The following is an 8,797-nucleotide window of genomic DNA, read 5'->3' on the forward strand; positions in this document are numbered from 1 at the left end:
AACTTAAAGCTCACAACAGAAGAGATGGGAAGAAGACAGAATAAGAACACACTCAACAACAAAAAGACCAATATGACACCACCAGAATCTAGGGACTCTACACCAGCCAGAACTGAAAAGCCCAATGCAGAGGATGAAAAAGAGATGGACCTTAAAAAATATCTTATGAAGATGATAGAGACCATTAAAGAGGAAACAAGAAAATCCCTTAAAGAAATAGAAGAAAAAACAAGCAAAAATTACATGAAATGGAGGAAAAGACAAACTAAAAAATCCAAGAAATAAACAAATCTCTTAATAAAAACAACCAAACAAGTGAAGGAAGCAATTCAAACAGTTCATGATTTGAAAGCAGAATTAGAAACAATAAAGAAAACACAGAATGAGGGGATGCTGGAAATAGAAAAGCTGGGTAAACAATCAGGAACCTCTGATGTAAGCATAACCAATAGAATCAAAGAGATGGGAGAGAGAATCTCAGGTGTTGAAGACTCATTAGAGGATATACAGTCATCCACCAAAGAAAATCTCAAGTCCAACAAATCCCTAACACAAAACATCCAGGAAATATGGGACACCGTGAAAAGACCAAACCAAAGAATAATAGGTATAGAAGAAGGTGAAGAAATTCAGCTCAAAGGTACAGAAAACATATTCAACAAAATCACAGAAGAAAACTTCCCCAACCTAAAGAAGGTTATGCCTAAGAAAGTACAAGAAGCTTACAGAACACCAAATAGATTGGACCACAAAAAGAAGTCCCCTTGTCACATAATAATCAAAACACCAAACTTACAGAATAAAGAAAAATATTAAGAACAGCAAAAGAAAAAGGCCAAGTAACATATAAAGGCAGACCTATCTGAATTACACCCAACTTCTCAATGGAAACTTTGAGAGCCAGAAGATCCTGGATAGATGTCTTACAAACACTAAGGGAACATGGATGCCAGCCCAGACTACTATATCCACCAAAGCTTTCAATTACTATAGATGGAGAAAACAAGATATTCCATGACAAAACCAAATTTAAGCAATACATATCCACAAACCCAGCCCTACAGAAATTACTGGAAGGAAAACTCCAACGCAATGAAGATAACTATGCTCAAAAAAACCACAGGCAACAGATAATTCCACTTTGCCAAACACCAAAAAAGTGGGGAAAGACACACAAAATAACACCAACACCAACAAATCCAACACAAACAACAATCAACAATCAATGGTCATTAATGTCCCTCAATGTCAATGGTCTTAACTTGCCTATAAAAAGATACAGGCTAACAGAATGGATACGAAGACAGAATCATCCTTCTGCTGCATACAAGAAACACACGTCAACTTCAAAGACAGGCGTTACCTCAGAGTAAAGGGTTGGGAACAGATTTTCCAAACAAATGGATCCAAGAAACAAGCTGGTGTGGCAATCCTAACGTCTAACAAATTAGACTTCAAACTAAAATCAATCAAAAGAGAAGAAGGGCATTTCATACTTATCACAGGAAAAGTCCATCAAGATGAAGTCTCAATCCTGAACATCTATGCCCCAAATACAAAAGCACCCACATTTGTAAAAGAAACATTACTAAAACTAAAACCACATATAAAACCTCACACAGTTATAGTAGGAGACTTCAACACCCCACTCTCACTACTAGATAGGACCACCAGACAGAAACTAAACAAAGAATCAAAAGAACTGACAGATGTTATGGCCCAATTGAGTTTAACAGATATCTATAGAATATTCCATCCGAACACAAAAGGATATACCTTCTTCTCAGCGCCATATGGAACCTTCTCTAAAATTGACCACATACTTGGCAACATAGCAAACCTACACAGATACAAAAAAAAATTGGAATAACCCCTGTGTCTAATAAAACCACCGTGCTTTAAAGTTAGAATTCAACAACAACATAAATTGCAGAAACCCTACAAACTCATGGAAATTGAATAATGCGAAATTGCACCATTCCTACGTCAAGGAAGAAATAAAAAAAAGAAATGAAAGAATACCTAGAATTTAATGAGAATGAAGACACAACATACCCAAACCTATGGGACACTTTGAGAGCAGTGCTAAAAGGAAAGTTCATAGCACTAAATGCCCACAAAGAAACTGGAGAATAGTCACACTAGAGAATTAACAGCACAACTGAAAGCTCTAGAACAAAAGGAAGCAAACTCTCCCTGGAGGAGTAGACACCAGGAAATAATCAAACTGGGGGCTGAAATCAATAAAGTAGAAACTAAGAAAACACTACAAAGACTCAATGAAACAAAGAATTGGTTCTTCAAGAAAGTCAACAAGATTAGACAAACCTTTATCCAAACTAAACAAAAGGCAGAGAGAGAGCATGCTAATTAACAAAATCAGAAATGAAAAGGGGGACATAACAAAGGACGCTGAGGAAATCCAGAGAATCATCAGGTCATACTTTGAAAACTTGTACTCCACAAAATTTGAAAATCTAAAGGAAATGGATAGATATCACTTACCAAAATTAAATCAAGAACAGATAAGCAATTTAAACACACCTATAACCCCTAATGAAATAGAAGCAGTCATCAAAAATCTACCAACCAAAAAAGCCGAGGATCAGATGGTTTCAGAATTCAGAATTCTGGCAGAATTCTACCAGAAATTCAAATAAGATCTAATACCAGTACTCCTCAAATTGTTCCACACAATAGCAGCAGAAGGAACATTGCCAAGCTCCTTCTATGAGACTACAATTACCTTGGTACCCAAGCCACACAAAGACAACGAAAAAAGAGAATTACCGACCAATATCCCTCATGAACATCAATGCAAAAATATTCAACAAAATACTGGCAAATCGAATCCAAAATCACATCAGAGAAACCATCCACCATGATCAAGTTGGCTTTATCCCAGGAATGCAGGGGTGGTTCAACATATGAAAATCCATCAATGTAATCCACCAAATAAACAAATTAAAGAGGAAAAACCACATAATCATCTCACTGGATGCTGAAAAAGCCTTTGACAAAATGCAACATCCCTTCATGATAAAAGTCTTGGAGAGATCAGTAATAAAGTAGAACATACCTAAACATGATAAAAGCAATATATAGCAAACCAACAGCCAACACCAAACTAAATGGAGAGAAACTCAAGGCGATTCCTCTAAAATCAGGAACAAGACAAGGCTGTCCACTCTGTCCGTATGTCTTCAATATTGTACTTGAAGTCCTAGCTAGAGCAATAAGACAACAAAAGGAGATCAAGGGGATACAAATTGGCAAGAAGGAAATCAAACTTTCACTATTTGCAGATGATATGATAGTTTACATAAGTGACCTGAAAAACTCTACCAGGGAACTCCTACAGCTGATAAACACCTTCAGCAAAGTGGCAGGATACAAGATTAACTAAAAAAAAAAATCAGTAGCCCTACTATAAACAGAAGATAAATGTGCTAAGACAGAATTCAGAGAAACATCACCCTTTACAATAGCAACTAACAACATAAAATGTCTTGAGGTAACACTAACCAAAATGAGAAAGACCTGAATAGTAAGAACTTTGAATCTTTAAAGAAAGAAATTAAAGAATACACCAGAAAATGGAAGGATCTCCCATGCTCTTAACATAGTAAAAAATGGCAATCTTGCCAAAAGCAATCTACAAATTCAATGCAATTCCCATCAACATCCCAACACAATTCTTCACAAACCTTGAAAGAACAATTCTCAACTTTATATGGAAAAACAAAAAACCCAGAATAGCCAAAACAACCCTATACAATAAAGGAACTTCCGGAAGCATCACCATCCCTGACTTCAAGCTCTATTATAGAGCCATAGTCCTGAAAACAGGTTGGTATTGGCACAAAAAATAGACAGGTTGACCAATGGAATAGAGTTGAAAACCCTGATATTAATCCACACACATATGAACACCTGATTTTTGACAAAGAAGCTAAACTTATACAGTGGAAGGAAGAAAGCATCTTCAACAAATGGTGCTGACATAACTGGAAGAGGACATGCAGAAGATTGCAGATTGATCCATATCTATCTCCAAGCACAAAACTTAAGTCCAAATGGATCAAAGACCTCAACATAAACTCAGCCACACTGAACCTCCTAGAAGAAAAAGTAGGTGGTACCCTGGAACAAATTGGTACAGGAGAACACTTTCTGAACAAAACACCAGTAGCACAAACATTGAGATCTACAATTAATAAATGGGACCTCCTGAAACTGAGAGGCTTCTGTAAAGCAAAGGATACAGTCAGCAAGACAAAATGCCAGCCCACAGAATGGGAAAAGATATTCACCAACCCCACATCTGACAGAGGGCTGATCACAAAAATATACAATGAACTCAAGAAGCTAGCCATCAAAACACCAAACAATGAAATTAAAAAGTGGGGATACTATTGTAGCCCAGATACAGCAAGGAGGGCCTAGGCGCTCCCCCAAATGATTTGACAGATGTTGAAGGTCCCTGGTGGGAGGCCTCACTATTCCTGGGGAGGAGTGGGAGGGTGAGGATGGGTAGGGGGTTGGTGGGGAACATGGGAGGATGGGAGGGCAAAGGAATGGGGGATGGATATGTAAATATGAATAGTAATTAAAGAATAAAAAAAGTTATAACAAAAAAGTATGTGCTGCATCACCTAGCCCATTAGTCATGGCTTTCAATGGTGTCTGGGGGACTGAGTCTGGCTTGTTGGGGCTGTAGACTGAGCTTCTGCCCTTAAACTCTACTTGCACAGCTAGAAATGAAACTTTTATAATGGGATGATGGGATCAGGGTGTTTGGAAGCTTGAGTATGACAGGGTTAAGGTCTTTCTTGGAGGACTGGTTCAAGAGTAAAACCAAGCACAGTGACCAGATTATTCTAAGGATCCTCAGAGGTCCCTCATGAAGTGCAGGAGGGGGCACAGTGCTGAGGTGTCTGGTGGCTGTGGCACTTATTAGCCATGAAGACAACAATGATCTGAAGGTTCAGTATTAGCAGGTTCTTCTTGATGTCCTGGAAATTAATGCAGGGAAATGAAACACTGATAGCTGTCAGTGTTGAAGTGACTAAATAGGAGCACACGGGGAAAACCAGTAATTGCCAGGGCACACGGAAGGTCACTCATTCCTCTGTAGAGACAAATGGGTGGAAAATCTAGGCTGCATCTCATTGTGAGGCCAGGTATGCAGCACATTTCAGTGCTTAGTCCTTCCAGTGTCGTGATTACAGAAGGAAACATGGGAATCTGTGATAAGGAAAGGGACACCTAGACACTGGAGTGCAGCACTGAGAAGTTTCTAGTCTTTGGATTGTCCTGGTTGCTCTGCAGCTTCTTTTCTGTCTTGGGCCTCATGCTCACTATGGGAGAGAACCAGTCTGTTTTGAAGAAAAGTCTTCAGTCAAGCACTCACAGCTGTGGTGATTCACCTCCACAGCCATCCCCACCCCCTTTACTGTCTGGTTCATTGAGATGGAGACCTGAGGCTGCTTTGGGGAGGAGAGAGACCCTACTTTACACAGCAGGACTTGTGTAGGAGTGATTTCTTCCAGTGGGTTGTTAGATCATTATTGTTGTTGAGGAACAAAGCCTGAAACCTCCTATATCAGCATCTTGTATAGGTTTATCTATACATTTGGCCAGGAATACACAAAAGCCACTTTTTTTGTCCTATGCAGTACATCACATAGGAAGACACATGCTTTGTCCAAATGTAATAATGTAATTTTGATTGTTTGGAAAGGGTGACATATACAGAAAGATGAATTGGTAGCTGCTACTTTTCTATTATAATGAATCAACAGTTCTTAAGAAAACAATTGCTATGGTATTTTGCCAATATTGCTTTTTTTTAATTTCAAGTTTACTTGTTGAAGTCTATCCTAAGGATGAACATTCTTTCTTGTCTTTCTTTTCCTTTTCTGCCTTCACCTTCCCCTTCATTCATCCACATATACCAGTGTGATATACTTATCTTCATTATATTTACTTAGTTATGATACATTAGTATCATTATTTTGTTGTTCTATTATCCAAGAGGTAGGAGATAAGAACCCTTCAAAATGGGTTCTTTGTCTCTTGGCATGTTTCCACCAATCTTGAGGAAAAATGAAGAATGATGATTTCATATATATATGTGTATATATATATATTTATACATATATATACATATATATATGTGTGTGTACATAAATATACGTTTATACATATACATATTATATATATATATATATATTATCTCAAGAAATACACAGAATGAAACAATTTCAACAGAAGCTTATGATTTACTATAAGGGGGTTGTATAAAATAGCATAGGCCAGAGGAGATTTTTTTTCTGATTGTTTATTTTTTTCTCATTTTTATTTTTATTATTTTTTTTATTAGTAACAAGCTTGCTCCACATGACAATCCCAGCTCCTTCTCCCTCCCCTCCTCCCCCACTCCCACACCAACCTTCCCAAGTTCCCACCCCATCCCCCCTCTGATCCCCAGGGAGAGTGAGGCCCTCCATGGAGGATCTCCAAAGTCTGTCATATCATCCCAGGCAGGGCCTAGGCCCTCCCTGATGTGTCCAGACTGAGAGAACATCCCTCCATGTGGAATGGGATCCCAAAGTCTATTTTTGTGTCAGGGATAAATACTGTTCTACTACCCGAGGCCCCATAGATTGCCCAGGCTTCCTCACTGGCACCTATGTTCAGGGGGTCTGGATCAGTCCCATGCTGGCCTCTCAGCCATCAGTCTGGGGTCCCTGAGTTCTCCCTTGTTCAGGTCAGCTGTTTCTGTGGGTTTCACCAGCCAGATCTTGACCCCATTGCTCGTCACTACTCCCTCTCTGCAACTGGGTACCAGGAGTTCAGTTCAGTGTTTAGCTGTGGGTGTCTGCCTCTGCTTCCATCAAACACTGGATGAAGGCTCTAGGATGGCATATAAGGTAGTCATCAATATCATTATCGAGGAAGGGTATTTAAGGTAGCCTCTCCACTATTGATTAGATTGCCACTTGTTGTCATCCTTGTAGATCTCTCGAAATCTCCCTAGTGCCCGATTTCTCTTTAAACTTATAATGGCTCCCTCTATTATGGTATCTCTTATCTTCCCCTGACTCAACCTTCCTGCTCCCCCATGTCCTCCTCTCCCCTCCTCTTCTCTTCCTCTTTTTCTCCTATCTCCCTCTCCCCTCCCACCATGCTCACAATTTGCTCAGGAAATCCTGTAACATTCCCCTTCTCTGGGGTACCATGCATGCCTCTCTTAAGGTCCTCCCTGTTTCCCAGACTCTCTGGCAGTGTGGATTGTAGGCTGGCAATCCCCTGCTCCATCTCTAAAATCCATATATGAGTGAGTACATACCATGTTTGTCTTTTTGTGATTGGGTTACCTCACTCAGGATGGTATCTTCTAGTGCCATCCATTTGCCTGCAAATTTCAAGATTCCATTGTTTTTTTTCTGCTGAGTAGTACTCCATTGTGTAAATGTACCACATTTTCTCCACATTCTTCAGTTGAGGGGCATCTAGGTTGCTTCCAGGTTCTAGATATTACAAATAGTGCTGCTATGAACATAGTTGAACAGATGTCCTTGTTGTATAAATGTGCATATTTTGGGTATATGCCTAGGAGTGGAATTGCTGGATTTTGTTGTAGACTCATTCCCATTTTCTGGAGGAGTTGCCATACTGATTTCCAATGGGGATGTATAAGTTTGCACTCCCACCAGCAGTGGAGGAGTGTTTCCCTTTTATCCACATCCTCTCCAGCATAAACTGTCATTGGTGTTTTTGATTCTGACAGGAGTGAGATGGTATCTCAGAGTTGTTTTGATTTGCATTTCCCTGATGGCTAAGGATGTTGAGCACTTTCTTAAGTGTCTTTCAGCCATTTTAGATTCCTCTATTGAGAATTATCTATTTAGTTCCATACCCCACTTTTTGTTGATCTATTTGGTGTTTGGGGGACTAGCTTCTTGAGTTCTTTGTAAAGTTTGGAGATCAGCCCACCAGAGTAGATTTTATTTAGTTGCATAGGATAGCTTCCTTTAGTTCAATCCAAGAAACAGAGAGTTAATGAATTTTCTTGGAAGACGTCCAATGCTACTGGACCACATCTCTCCCATTTTACGAAATTGCCCCTAAGGGAATGTGTGGGTCCTAATGCAATTGCTAAGCTTTAGCTTCCCACAAGAGATGGAGTCTCACACTGGTTCTTCTGGGAAATGGATGGGTAAGCTTTCTGATAGCTCACAGCTAGAACTCTTCATGTAATATTATTGGGTCCTGATGTTGAGGAACAGAGCTCAATCTGCATGGGGTATGCATGCCTTCCTTGGGCACCAAAGAAGAATTCAGGATGTGATCTAATTAGACTCTACTTGAAAGAGAAACAGCCTCAGAGTCTCAGGGAACTTTTCATGTTACATTGTTCAACACAGAGGACTGAAGAAGAGGCACCAGGTCATTGTGATGGCGGCTGAACAGATGAGGGCAGCATGGTGAGCTCACAGTTGGGTGGGGACACCATCCGTAAAGGACCACTGTTCACCATACTTCTACTTCTACTATAGAAGTAGAATGCCAGGTTCTGGGGGAAATGTAAATAAGGTTTACTTCCCATCTCTAAAGAGCAAGTAGAGGAGGGTAAATATGATCACCAGACAGTGGAAGACAGCCTAGTCTTGACAACTGCAGTGCTTGGGAGGAAAGATGATATACATTTCAAATCTTTCCAAGCAAAAGGCAGGAGTCCCATGGAAGTCAGAGCAGTCAACAGACACTTTAGTAGACAGGTCCAGAAAAC

This window comes from Cricetulus griseus, chromosome 7, assembly GCF_003668045.3.
Source record: "Cricetulus griseus strain 17A/GY chromosome 7, alternate assembly CriGri-PICRH-1.0, whole genome shotgun sequence".
Taxonomy (NCBI): domain Eukaryota; kingdom Metazoa; phylum Chordata; class Mammalia; order Rodentia; family Cricetidae; genus Cricetulus; species Cricetulus griseus.